Source organism: Lissotriton helveticus, chromosome 6 (assembly GCF_964261635.1).
Source record: "Lissotriton helveticus chromosome 6, aLisHel1.1, whole genome shotgun sequence".
Classification (NCBI taxonomy): domain Eukaryota; kingdom Metazoa; phylum Chordata; class Amphibia; order Caudata; family Salamandridae; genus Lissotriton; species Lissotriton helveticus.
The window spans coordinates 428,097,595-428,110,281 of record NC_136067.1 but is presented as its reverse complement, the minus strand read 5'-3'; the positions used below and the strand labels follow the sequence as shown (position 1 = coordinate 428,110,281).

At 45.4% G+C, this 12,687-nt stretch overlaps 1 protein-coding gene across 1 annotated transcript in view; it reads left to right on the top strand.

Moving 5' to 3' along the window:
* TRAPPC12 (trafficking protein particle complex subunit 12) overlaps positions 1-12,687 on the top strand; it is a 1,039,319-nt gene that overhangs the window by 909,860 nt on the left and 116,772 nt on the right. The gene's annotated exons all lie outside the window — the stretch shown is intronic.

Sequence of the window (12,687 nt, the reverse complement as noted above, 5' to 3'; positions counted from 1 at the left end):
AAAAAAAGATCACTGCAGACAATGAGGTGTTCATACACCTGGTTTCCAAGCATTCCGCTCCTGTATTCTTGAGATGCAATATCTCCGATGATTCGGTGCCTGGTTGCTATCGATGAATCATTTTAATCCGCGGATCCACACTCAGTTGGTCTTGTGAGTAGTAAGCCGGGATACCACCCATCAAAAAATCCTGGTCGCAATTTTGACATGTCTGGTCGCAAAAAGCTGGTCGCAATTTTGACAGCTTTTGACATGTCTGGTCTTAAACTCCTGGTCTCAATTTTGACAGTTTAAGACCAGGACTGTTTAAGACCAGGGTTTGATCTGGCCTTAAACAGTCTGGTCTTAAACTTCTGGCCTTAAATTTAACAGCTAGGGGCTGCAAAAATGGACATGCCCAGGAGTGCTCAGGCCTGGTCTTAAACAGTCCTGGCCTTAAACTGCTGGTCTCAAACAAGTGACAGGTGGCCCGTGTGTTGACAAGGACCGTCAGGTGCCCCGGAAGGGGCGTATGAGTCACAGGGGGGCGGGTTGTTTTTTGGAGGTAGAGGCGTGGCAAAGCAGCCCTATGGCCATGTGTCCCTGTTGTGGTGTAGAGGTATACGCCTCTTTTAGGGGTGGTGATTTCTTTGAATACATATAAGCCTTTGTCAGGAGCCTGGGGTAGCAAGCAGCCGCTGGACAACGTGAAGGGTCACCATGGCAGAAAGGAAGAGCTACAAACCAGTTGAGAGAAAACATTGGTTTGGTGGCTCACAGATCCCCGTCAGTAGCTTTTACAGAACCAGACCTGCGGTAATGGAACATAATGCTCAACCAGGAGAACCTTCTGGCTGGGGGTTTGTTAAGCAATGGCCGAGCCGGGTGGACCCGATTAAGCGTGACAGCAGCTCTAGCGAGTGTTCGAGTGACGGTTTGGCGTGTGAGCAAAGCATGCTCTTGGAGTTGGAGGATGAGGAAGAATCCATAGTTCCTCCTAATACACCCGTCTATGAAACCATGGATGTTCACATGACGAGTCCTCAGGAAGTAGGTGTGCAACAGCCTGGTACAAGCGTGGAAGATGAGGGCTCACCAATGGATATTACCGACTCTCAAGATGTCAGAGTAGCCGACGCGGGGTTTGAAAATGTGGAGGTGAGTTAAAATGTTAGGAGCAACTATTTTGCATAAGGATGTATTTTATTTCTTCAACTACCAAACGTTAATCTTACTTTTGGCCCCTCTAGAGAGCACCAGCTCCTAACACACCCATCTATGAAACCCCGGATGTTCACATGACGAGTCCTCAGGAAGTAGTTGTGCAACAGCCTGGTACAAGCGTGGAAGATGAAGGGTCCCCAATGGATATTACCGACTCTCAAGATTTCAGAGGCGCTGCAGAGGATGGTGAAAATGTGGTGGTAAGTCAAAAAAAAAAATGTTAGGAGTAGACCCCTTACATGAACGTTTGTTGTCTTTCTAACGCTAACGGGTTGTCAATATTTGTCTTTTGAACCTAGGATGAAACACCGAAAAGAACTGATGCCCAGGGGCAGACTGCAAAAGGTCGCAGCTTGAATCTGTCTTGTATATGCTGTGCAAACCAGACGGGGAGTTCCACAAATCTGGGGACACCTATGTCTAAGGAGTGTGAAGAGTGTTCTAAGAACGACGACTCTGAAAAACCAACGCCAGGGTTCACCAGAGTTGGGTTCACCACTGATGACATATCAAGTGTTAAAGGTTTCGCAGCTGTGGTTGTATACACATGCGTCAAAAGGGACTATTACAGCCTGTGTTTCGGCCATCGTATTAACGACCCTGAACAGGGGGCGCACGAGTGTCTATCCGGATCATACAGAGACCGTGTAATCCGGTACATATGTAGTATGCTAGACCCGTACAAGATGCATAAGCTGCTAAGGGTTGTGCACGGCCTGAGCGCTGAAAATAGTTTTGTCCATCCGAACATGCTGAAGATCATGATAGCGGCAGTCAAGGAGATACGCTATGCCAACGACCCCTACGCAAAACTAAGAAGCATGCCAGGCACAGGTGTGTGCTGTGACAAAAAGATGGCACAGAGACTTATAGAAAGGCGCCTGTGTAATCTGTATCTAAAAAACAGAAAAGTGGTATCCTTGGCACCACAAAGGCTGTTTTATAATAGATAAGGCCTGATGTATTGTGACCTTATAGCGTGCATTTAAAGTAATGTAGTAGAATGTTACACCCTCAAGATACCTTTATGTAAACCATACTTGCTATGTAATAATGTAAAATGTCTGTGATATGGTAATACTCATTCTTTTTTAATAAAATGTTCTTACACAAAACAAGCGTCTTTCATTTCCTGTACTGTAATGCCCGCTAACATGTCGGAGGGCCTGTTAAGAAAACTTTATTATGATACAAGAGGGGTTGGCAGCTTTGGAAGCGGCGCAGCTCTATATAGAAGGGCTGTGGCTGAAAAGGAGTCTGTAAGCAGAGAAGCTGTGAAGACATGGTTATCAGGAGAGGAGGCATATTCACTACATAAACCTGCCAGAAGACGTTTTAAGAGGCGACCCACAATCGTTAATGCGTGTATAGATTATCAGTGGCAAGCGGACATAATCAGCCTTCAAGATATAGCAAAACATAACGACGGTGTGTGTTATATATTAACAGTCATAGATGTGTTGTCCAAGTATGCGTATGCAGAGGCGATGCGTGATAAAAGTGGAGCTAGCGTCACAGACGCTTTTAAAGCCATCTTCGATAAGGGGCGTATTCCTCAAAAACTACAAACAGACGCAGGAAAAGAATTCTTAAACAAGTCATTTCAGAAATTATTAAAGCAGCATAATGTTCAACATTTTGTAACACACACGGAGGTAAAAGCAGCGGTTGTAGAAAGGTTTAACAGAACTTTAAAGTCTAAGATGTGGCGGTATTTTACGGCCAACAATACATACAGATACGTGGATGTTCTACAGGCTTTTATAGCTGTATATAATGCCAGTTATCATAGGACCATCAAAATGGCACCTGAAGAGGTAACAACTGATAATTCGTTAACTGCCTGGAGAAACGTGTATGGGTCTAACTTTGGTACAAAGGTGAAGAAGTCTGTTTTTAAAAATGGTGATCACGTCAGGATTTCAAAACTGAAAGGAGTCTTCACGAAGGGTTACCAACAGACCTTTAGTGATGAAATATTTATAGTGGAAAGTGTGGAGCTTAAGGAAGGGGTGTATATTTACAGGCTAAAGGACTACGATGGGGAAACGGTGTCAGGATCCTTTTACAAGGAAGAGTTACAAAAGGTGCCCGATGATCCAAACCGCGTGTATAGGGTTGAAAAGGTTCTGAAAAGGAAAGGTACCGGTGCTAAGAGCCAGGCATATGTCAAATGGCGCGGATGGCCTGAGAAATTTAACAGTTGGGTGTTGGCCAGCTCCCTGAAGGGTGTGTGAACTAAAAGCCGCTGCGACGATGGAGACTACACCCTTTTATATAACCTTACCATCCAACGCTTCTAAGGACATGTTCCCCAACAATCAGATTTCTAATTACACCGTCAAATTGGCTAAGGCTGTGGACCTGAAGGGGGACTGGGAGGTCGCCCTAACAGAAATACAATACCCTAGAACATGGAATACATTTACAGCGGCTGAAACCAAGTTTTACATCAAGAGGGACCAGGACCCCATGGGCATACACACATCCTTCCCACCAGGCTACTACCCACACGTAACAAGCATTATCGAAGCCATCAACAAATCCATAGCCAGTATAGAACCACATCCGAATATTCATCTGGCGCTAGATAATGTGAGAAGGAAGGTGTTTCTTAAATCCATAAATCGAAACAACCTGTTTAACTGTTCAGGTAAATTAAGAAGGATTTTAGGGACAGTACAACATGTGAAAAGCCCCGTGGAACAAGATCACACGTGCCCCGATATTAATGGGGGGTTCTACACGCTCTATGTGTACAGCGATATTGTAGAGTCTCAGAGGATAGGTGATAGTTACTCGCCGTTGTTAAGGTGGGTGCATTTACAGGGTGATAATAATACCATGGTCAACATACAATTTAACAAACCCGACTACGTCGCAGTTTCTAAAAACCATTTTGACACTATTTCAATTATGATCTACGATGATCAGTCTGAGCCGGTGGCCTTTAAATACGGGAAAGTTATTGTCAAGCTTCATTTAAGGCCTAGACACGACAGAGGGTATTAAGCAGCCATCATGGTGGTTATGAAAACCTACGGAGATCCGTCTATGTACAGAGACTATTACAGAAGTCAAGCCGGTTATGGAGGACCACCGTACTTTCAAGGTTCACCTGTTATGTACGGGGCGGGATTAGGGGGATTCTTTAGGAGTCTGTTTAGAAGAGCTATGCCTTTCCTGAGAAGAGGCTATGAAATTGCAAAGCCTCATGTTAAGGCTGCTGCCACGAACATTGCCCAGGAGGTGGTGGGGTCTGTTACATCGGCGGTTGCAGAGCGCATGAACAAGCAACCTCAAGAAGGAGCTGGTTTGATGTATAAGCCACGCGCTAGTGTCAAAAGGAAACGGCGTGTTTCCAGACGCAGGGGTCCCCCAGCCCCCTATAAAAAAAGGAGGACCTCTTCAAAACGTCCTCAGAAAAGAAGAGCTCCAAGACGGAAGAGAGCTGCGAAGAAACGAACCGGCTCTAAAGTAAATATTTTTTAAAGACTTGTAAACACAGCCATGGCCTTCGTACATTGTGGATCTGGAGAGTGCGCCAAATCAGAGTTAGACTTGTTTAGTCTAAAACCTACGCAGACAAGCATCGAAAACAGCTTCTTCATGGAGGTGTCACCTTTAGCAGCATTGACACCTCTGGCACCTATAGAGTTTTATGTGTCAGGGGCCACGGATATGTATTTGGATCTCAACAACACTCTGCTGCATCTTATGTGTAAAATCGTAAAAGCGGATGGGTCCGACATTGCCGACGACGCTAAAGTGGCACCGATCGCTTACCCTCTAGCTACCATGTTTAATCAAGTGGACATCACCCTGGGCGACCGACTCATCACCCAGAACGATAACATGTACGCCTACAGAGCCTACATAGAAAGCATTCTAAATTACAGTAGCGAAGCCCTTGACACACAACTTTCAGCGGGTCTCTTTCACAGGGATACACACGGTCAGTTTGAAATCACAGCTCTGGATGGTGATAATAAGGGCTTTATAAAAAGAGCGGGGCATGCTGCAGCCAGCCGTACCTTTGACCTCCTGGGGCGCATACATTCGGACCTCTTCTTCCAAGATAAACTGCTCATCAACGGAATTGATCTTAAGATCAAGCTCAATCGCAACAAGGACTCATTCTGCCTCATCAACGGGGATGCTGAACAGTACAAGCTGAACATACTGTCTGCGAGTCTGTTTGTAAAGAGAGTGAAAGTGTCCCCGAGCGTCAGGTTAGCGCACGCCGAAGCTTTGCAAATATCCAACGCCAAGTACGCTGTGGAAAGAGTAGCTCTGAAGGTATTCAGCATCCCTGCAGGTACCCGCTTAACACAACAGCAGAATTTATTTCTGGGACAGCTACCAAAACTCATCATCATAGGGTTTGTGGACAATACAGCTTTTAGTGGCACCTATGGCTCAAACCCCTTCAATTTTAAACACTACAACATCAACTACGCAGCGCTGGTCCACGAGGGCAATGTGATTCCTGCAAAACCCTACACCCCCAGTTTTGAAGCAAGGCATTACATCAGGGAATATCAAGGACTGGTTTCGATAACAGGAAAGCATCAAAGGGACTGCGGTGTAGCCGTGTCAAGAGAAGGCTATGGCCGTGGATACACGCTGTTCGCATTCGACCTGACACCGGACATGGAAGATGGCGATCACTACAACCTGGTCAAAAATGGGAATCTAAAAGCTGAAATACGATTCGCAGCTCCACTACAGACTAATGTGAACATGGTCGTATTCTCTGTATTCGACAGCATCATTCAGATCAACCACGCAAGGCAGATTTTGTTTGACTATCTTTAAAAACATTGGTGAAATGGATACGGTGCAGATACGTGACTTCTTAAGCAGACATAAATACGCTAGGAAATACTTTTTGGGTGTTTTCCCTAGCGATGGGTTACCATGCGAAATAGGGGCAGAAAGGCCCTGCACCCTAGTCTTTAACACAGACCCGCATGACCAGGCTGGGACACATTGGGCGGCCATGTTTATAGATGTTGATAAGGTTATAGTGTTTGACAGTACCGCAGAGTTCCCTGAGCACAGACTCTATACAACTCCTATATTCAAGTTTGTGAAAAAAGCTGCAGCTGTGGTGGAGTATAACAAACTAAGGGTGCAGGATTCCATGGCCATCACATGCGGGGAACATTGTATTTATTTTATCAGTAAAATGTCACAGGGTCTTTCGTTTAGAAATTTCTTAAATCTATATCCGGGGGATCTTGTTAACAATGACCGTATAGTTGCGAAATATGTAAAAGAAAACACCTGGGTGTCGGTCAGACCTGTGAAAACAGAATATGTACCTTGTCAAAACTGTAAGGGTTTATAACAGTTGTATGTCTAAAGTTGAACGTTTAAAATAAAAGACATTATATTTTTTAAAAAACAAGCATTCAGACTCGTTATTTCAATATACATGCAACATGAAATGATTTTTTGAAAGACGACTGAGACGGTTTGTAAAGTTATAACAAGGTGTTTATTACAAATATTTAGTTGACAAAACTTTACTGCAGAAACATAGGAATAAAAAATCACACACAATTAATCAAAAATCCAAGCGATGGATGGCTGGGGCAATGTCTTTTTTTTTTTTCGAGATGTCGTCGGCTGGGTAGGGGTAGACCAAGTAGGAGATAGTCTAGGGCCTTCAGAACCTGTAGGCGATGGCAGTAGGGGACTCTTCAAATTGTCTAGCAGGCGCCGGTGTTCATTATTACCAACAAGCGTGGAGGGTATATTGAGTTCAGCAGCGGCCCTCAGAAACTGCTCCCAGCCTCTCGGTGCATTTTGAGGCGTTAGGATTTTGGGGTGGGTCAGACCTTTGACTAGATCGTACATATGCGACCCTGCAACAGGTTGGCCCTTGTAGAGAAACTCACCGCGTTCATTCCAAGAGGCTAGGTCTTTAGAAGCGGCTAGTTTACTCATCAGCATCTGCGCAGCCCCTCTGTGCCTTTGACCTATATTTTTTAGGAGGTCTCCAGCAAAGGTATCTGAAGCTGTCGCCCCATCGGGAGGCGGTTGTAGGGGCTGAGGGTCGGGGGCCTGAGCAGCTGGTTGTTCAGAGTCTGGGGTATATAGAGTCAACTTGTTCTTCTCAGTATTCCACTGGGTGTAGTAATTTAAGAATTTTTTTAGAGTGCTGTTGTAAAGGTTAGCCTTGTCGTAGGGGTTTAGATCAGTCCTGCTCAAAATGTCCTTAATTTCAGTATCCAGGCGTAGAGTCTCATTTCTACGGATATCCCAGGCATTGTCCGTGGTGGACCCCAGCTGCTCCATTTGCTGCCTAGGAACCAGATACATTTTTGTGGCATGATCCATCACTGACCCGAGAGGAGGCTTGTAATTACAGGTATAGCTATGCCCAGCAAGTTACCTATAAAACCTCCAGACTGTTTCACCAGTTTCTTCTTTGTTATGAGTGAGCCCCTTTTATTACTGAGCTTCTTGATGAGCCCCTTCTTCCTCTTCAGAACCTGTAACTGACGCTTTGATATAGGGACGTTGCCTTTTAGGGTGTTTAGGGCTATTTCTGAAATGGCGGCCACTAAATCGTCAGAAGCGGTGCCCAGGATGGCCTTTCGGTGTTGGGGGCTGGCTGTAACAAGCATTTTCAGGAGAGCTAAATTGCGGCGTAGGTGTGTAGACATGGTCACCACTGAGCGTTATAAGGGATGGCCTGTAAATGGTTCTAAAAGACTTCACCGCTGCTTTTTATAGGGCCTGGTCTTGGGCTTTGGTGTGTAAACTACAGGTAGCTCTGGGGGAAAAATATCAGCCCTTAGTCTATAGTCTTCTAGAGTTTCGTTTTTTAAGTCTACCAACAGGTACCCGTGGGGTTTTGATGTAGCGTCGTTAAAGGCCTCCATGAAGAAGTGTGTGTTTCCGGGGTACATCTGTTTAGCTATGACAGCTATTTGTTGTTTGTCCCGAGGGTTTTTAAATAAAACAAGGTATGAAGCGTTGAGAGCTATAGACCTACTGTTCTTGCCTTTGTAAAACAAGTTCTGCACAATGTAGCAGATGCTTAGATTGCGATGATGTGAATATTGAGTAAAAGCTCTCTCTAACTCTGGATGATCACCACCTTCACGCATCAGATCATCAACAATTATCATATTTACAAGGGTTGGTGGTAGTAGTTCATCATCGCTGAGGTTATTCGGTATACCCTCTATAAATTTGATATGTGGGAACCGACTGCCCAAGTCTGTATAAAGAGGCTGCCAGCATGAATAAAGCCACACAATGTTGTTAGGGGTTTGTGATAAAGCATAGCTGGCATTTTCTAAGAGCTTTTTTATAAAGTAGCTTTTACCACAGTTTGAGGGTCCTGCTAGCACGCATGAGAATGGATGTTGTAACCTGGTGTCCATGCTGTGGCGGCTGTCTCTCTAATGGGCCTAATAACCATAAGGCAGTGTTTTATAGTCGGTGGTCAGGACCCTTTTATCAAAAACAACTCGCAATGTTTTATGTAGAGGCTCGGTTGTGATTTCCCACTTCTTTTTGGATCTGACTATGCAGGGCTGGTTCACGACTATGGTTTTAGCATTCTCAGAATCGTCTGCTGTAACGTATTCGTGCACCAGATTCTTCAAGCTATCAAAATTGATTTTTAGGGTGTTGCTGACATTTAATGTTATCCCTTTGACCTTCATACACACCTTGTTCTTGTTGGTACGGTAGCTGTATGTTTTAGGCCCTGAGGAAGTATATTCTTTTATATACTCGTCCTTATCTAGCTCACTGGTTAGGTTACCCAGATAATCTCCTAGAGGAGGGTCTTCATCCCCCGGTTTGCTCAGAAAAATCACAGAATCTGTATCGTGATACAAGCAGCGATCCTGGAGCTTATCCATAACCCCGTAAAGCTCTAGACGAGCGTGGGCTGTCGTGAAGCAGGCTATGAAAATGTTTATGTGGTTACTCGATGTGGGGTACTCTTGGGCATATTTCCAACACAAAGCCGCGGTATCGTCATCGATAAACTCGCAGCTGGACACCTCGTAGCATGGGGCAAACAGGTACTTGAACAGTTCATCAGGATCTGATATTAAGGTAGTATTTGAAAGGTTTGTGCGCTGTGCAAATTTTCCCCATAAGGAGTTGAGACAGAGTTTGGCTAACTGTCGGCGTGCAGGATTGACCTCTATCAGATGGGATCGTAAACGGATACCCTCGTGAGCGTAGTAGTCATCGATGTATTTCTGTTTTGCATCCTGACTAGTACACCAGTCAGGATACCCTGAGGCCTCCTGCTTGTCTCTGAGAAACAAATTAATGTAGGGGGCAAAGAGTTGTGTTGTAGTGTTCTTAAAGTGCCACACTTCGTGTACTCTACCTAGCCTGTACCCTTTCTCTAAGGCAGCTTGTACCTCGATGCTACACCAGGTCCCTGTGAGCATCCTTTGTTCCTCGGTGTGTGTGCAGCCGTCAACCTCTTTAAGCATCGCACAGGTTCGGCAGAGGGGGAACATTAGCTTGCCATCGACTCTGCATGGTAACACCGGGAAGTAAAGCTGCTTAGGAGGATATATTTCACATTTGATAAGCCCAAAGTATTCGTCTAGGGGCTTAAAATCTCTATAGATGATGGTGGGATGACCCACCGGGTACAACTTCATCTTGTTCACAAAAGGGTACAGACTGGTGAAATCATAGTAGTGTATTTTCTCACCCTCACCAACGGCCTTGTACAGTTGTATGGCATTTGTACGCCCCCCAAATAAGGCATCTCGGGGCTCCAAAGGTGTGGGTAAATCATGAGTCTTAAGAAAAGAGCAGAGGTCTGTGTCGGTTTTTAACATGTCTAACCACTCGTGCTCCCAAAGAACTCTCATAGCAAAGCCACTGTTTTCAACATACTGGGCCTTTGTCAGAGTACGTCTGTATAAGTGTTCAAATTTGGCACCCAGCATTTTGTTATATTCGTGGGGCTTGTAACACTTGGGGCAGCCGTGGTAAAAACAGCCGTTGAATTCAAAGGCTGTCGGCACACCCTTAATTACAGAGTACCCGTCCAGGTAATAGGGGCCCAGGCGGAATTCACCAGCCTGTAATGCATGTTGAATCTGGATGTCTTCCTTCTCAGAGACGTACATGAGCCACTGGATAGAGGGGGTTGAATAACGTTTCTGTTTACCGTTATAGAGGTCTGGCGGTACTAGAGCGATAGTTTCTGGCCTCAAAAACATGTGTTTGTAGATGGACATACACATGGATGCCAGAGTGACGTTTTGAAATGGGTCTATGTATTCGACCGCATGCTGTATTTCAGGGGTTTTGGATGTCGAGGCCTTGACTTTCTTAGTCAATGTCTTAGGTTTCAAGGCCTTGACTTCTTTAGTCATAGACACCACAACATCTCTGAAGAGGTTACAAGCTTGCCGGAGGATCATTACATCAGCCTGACAATAAGCTTTCAACTCTGTTTGAAAGTGAAACTCCTTTTCACGGTTTTCAGAGTACCACTCTAGAAAGCTCACTTTCTCATCAGGCATCATGTATTCAACCCCGTAGCTGTCAGGAGGCGGCATGGGTCCCACATAATTCTGGTTAGCCCAGGTGTTGAAAAAGTGTGGAAAATACCCTTTACACCCTGGGAACCCAAAGGCCTTTGGCAGCTTGCTCAATTTCATGGGTAGGAAATTCAGGGTGTCTATGAAGCGTATTTTTAAAGGACATACCGTCATCAGCATCAGTTTAGACCCCTGGGTTATGAGTTCCACCTGTATCTTTTCACGAATCATGTCTCGTAGAATAAAGAAGGAGTCATAGGCTTTCGAGTTGTGGGCGAGCATGGTATATCCTTGGAATTTGGCTTGAATGAAAGTGCTCAGGAAATCACCAACGCACGTTCGTCCCTCAAACTCCCAACTGTCGTCGGAAGTTAGATGGTGCGCGTAAATGTAGTTAGGCTGGTGTACCCCCGTCTCTTGTGTGCACTCTATATCAAACACTATATAGTCTTCGGTCTTGGTCTGAGATGGACCTTTAACCATATAACACTGATGGTTGGTACCGGCTTTGTAAGATACATGGCAACGGGGACATATCATACCTTTGCACTTGTGATTCACTGCCACATACCGCCCACACTCGCTACAGTCCTTTTTAGGGACGCAGCTGTAAGATTGCTCGTGTATGCTCAAACAGTTTTGCGAGCGACAAAACAACCTACAGATGCCGCACCTCACCTTTAGGGTAGCGTCTTCTATGCAGCCGTCCCTCTGACACATCTTACAACACATTTCACACTGGTGGTATGTTTTATTGTTGTATATATGATCGCAGTGGGCGCACACATATTTGGCCCCCAGAAAACCTTTAAGGTTCAAGATACCGTAAAAATGATTTTCCATGTGGAGGACATATACGGTCTTGTTTCTCACAGGTTCCCCGGTTGTAAAGTACTTCCAGGAACCGCTGTGATAGAGAACTTTCACCGTCACGGCGAAATAGTTCTCAAAAAGACCTATATCACCAAAGCCGACCATTCGGTCAGGAGGTATTTCAAGAACCTCATGGGCTTCAGCAGCTCTAGACATGATGACAGCGTCAGGGGTCTTGCGAGTCATCAACAGACCCACGATGCTGGCCGCCAGACATGTATTGGCAGTGGCGTTGCTAAAGTTGAGCAGCCACCTCTGTTTCTTGCCAATTATTTTACTGTATAGTACGCTCTTTAAGGGTCTGGAAACACCCCCCTCACGCCCCCGTACAATGAGGGCTATGACTCTAAACGTGCCATAGGCGACTAGTTCAGCCTTACTCTGTAAAAGCCTTGAGAGGTTTTCTAAAAATTGCACAGCATCAAAAACATCTCGGGTCTTCCGCCTGGTGAACAACGGTGTGTCAAAACCCTGCCCCTGGAAGCGGAGTTGGAAAAAGTCATTAGGCCCCACATCGTGTAACAACCTTACTATGAGCTCCTGCACAGCCTGATGTATAGCCAGAACACCGTGAGTGGTTGATGTTATTTGATGTAGGTTAACAAATCTAAACTCCTCATAGTGTTCTACGGCCCTAAACCTCTCTACATTGCGAGTGTAACTCCTAACACTCTCTAAAAACAAGGGCTCTGGGCCCTCATCAGTAGGAGTGTGATTTGTGGAGGTGTTCTCTGATGTGTCACTTTGGGAGGTCAGGGTGGTCCCTGTCTCAGGAGTCCTTGTAAACCTGCGGGTAGCGCATATTCTAGCCTTCTTGAGCTTATTTATTAAAACCCTGCGTTGCTTTGTACTATTAAGCCACTTTTGTTTTTTTTTACGGGCCCAGGCTTTTCTAGATACCAAGCCCCAGCCTATCTGAACAGGTAGGTCGCTGTCGTTGGATGTCTTGTTCATGGAGGCCCCCGCTACAGTTCCACCCCTGGGTCCTTCTGAATGTTGCGTTGTTTGGAGTTTTGCCATCCCCCCTACCCCCTTTAAATGGCCGACCCTAGGTATGTTAGAC